The following is a 1,883-nucleotide window of genomic DNA, read 5'->3' as shown; positions in this document are numbered from 1 at the left end:
AAAAAAAAAAAAAAAAAAAAAGAAAGAAAAGGTAGGCTAACTGTAAGTGGCTGACTATAGCATGCTACTGTCCTAGACACCATAATTACCATATTTTAAAGACACATTATGTAACAGAGACTATAGAGACAAGGGTTAATGCTGAAATGGCAGGGATAATGTACTCAAGAGGAACAGGGACTGTTCAGAGTACTGCTGAGCTTGTGGAAGACCCAAGTTTGATAGCCAACACTCATGCTGGGTGGCTTACAACCATCTGTAACTCCAGCTCTAGGGGATATAACACCCTCAAACTTCCCAATACACATGCAAACACACAGACTCACACACACACACACACACACACACACACACACACACACACACACACGTAGATAAAGAAGAAAAACACAGTCTGAAGGAGGAAAGGTTAGTATTGCTGGGTATAGAATTTCCAGGAGTTCTTCACCTGGAAATGGTAGAAGAAAAAAGAAAGAAATGGTCAAGGAGTCAAGTAGAGTCCATGAAGGTGCTTCCTTCCTTTTCTGTGGTTCCTGTCAAAGAAACACGAACCTTGAGATGGGAGAGGAGGTTCTTCAAGGCTGAGGGATGTAAAATGGGAACTCAGATCAACACCAAGAACAGAGCAGTGGGAATGGCAGTAGGTGGGTGGTTATAAACACTTCCTTTCTCTCATTGGTTGTTTGATTGTTTTGAGGTAGGGTCTTGAGAATCTTCCTAGGGTCTTGAGAATCTTCCTACCTCAGCGTCCTGTGATGGGGAAGCAGGGTCAGGCACAGCAATACTTGCTGGTGGAGAGGCTATTTACATCTGGACAAAGCAGAAAGTAGAGGGAACTAAGGCCTGGTGGAGCTTTCAAAGGCCTACTCCTAGTGATTTATTTTTGCCAGTCAGTCCGCACCCCACATCTAAAGACCCAACAACCTTCAAAACTGACACAAACCAACTGGAGATCAAAAGTTCAAAACATGGGCTTGTGAAGTATGTTTAAGATTCGATCCAAACTCATTCATGCACACATATCCATGCATATGTAATACATGTGTAGTTGGTTCTCTTTATCTACTGGTTCCACATACATACCTTCCACCTGCCCCACATCAGAAATATTTGTGAAAAGCTGTACTGACTTTTTTTTCCTGATCTTTTCCCTGTAATCAGTGCAGTGAACCAGCCACAAGCAAGGCTTTGTGTTAGAGATGGTTTAAAGCATTTGGGTACTTTACATGCAAATATTATACCATTGCATATGAAGGACTTGAACATCTTCAGATTTCAGCATCCACAGGGGTTCCAGAAACCAATCCCCCATGGATGCAGTAGGACAACTACATGTATACAGGAGGAAAGAAAGAGGAGGAGGAGGAAGAGAAATGAGGGGGGGTGGGAGAAGAGGGGGAGGGGAGGACTGGGAAGGAGAGAAGAGGAGGAAGATCTAAAAAAGTTGTTTAAGGCTCAGAAAGGCAAGTATGCTGGAAGGCAAGTGTCCAAAGCTCCCTGGAAGCTTGCAGCTTTGGAAAGCTCCCTGTGCTTTCCCAGCCCTAGGGTGTCCTCATCAATACCCTTCCCCAGCTCCCAGTCAGACAGGCAGATACCAGCCCCAGATCCCCATCAGACAGGCAGAAAACCCCTAGCTCATCAGTCAGGCAGATACCCCCCCCAGATGCCCATCAGCCAGGCAGCTACCCCTCCCCTGCCCCAGATCCCCATTAGCCAGGCAGATACCTACCCCCAACTCTCCATCAGACAAGCAGATAACCCCTAGTTCTCCATCAGACAGGCAGATAACTCCTAGCTCCCCATCAGTCAGGCAGGTACCCCCCCCCGCTCCCCATCAGCCAGGCAGATACCCTCCCCAGCTCCCCATCAGCCAGGCAGATACC

General features: G+C 46.6%; 1 long non-coding RNA gene across 1 annotated transcript in view; it reads right to left on the bottom strand.

Annotated features, from left to right (window-relative positions):
- Positions 1 to 402: 402 nt before the first annotated feature.
- The window catches only part of LOC116100462, a 2,842-nt gene continuing 1,361 nt past the window's right edge, over positions 403 to 1,883 (bottom strand). Inside the window, exon 2 of the long non-coding RNA XR_004122585.1 lies at positions 403 to 810. This is a non-coding gene — a long non-coding RNA (uncharacterized LOC116100462). The remainder of the gene's footprint in view (positions 811 to 1,883) is intronic.

This window comes from Mastomys coucha, unplaced genomic scaffold (assembly GCF_008632895.1).
Source record: "Mastomys coucha isolate ucsf_1 unplaced genomic scaffold, UCSF_Mcou_1 pScaffold21, whole genome shotgun sequence".
Lineage (NCBI taxonomy): Eukaryota > Metazoa > Chordata > Mammalia > Rodentia > Muridae > Mastomys > Mastomys coucha.
Note: the sequence above shows the minus strand (reverse complement) of the source record. Positions and strands in the feature narration are given on the sequence as shown.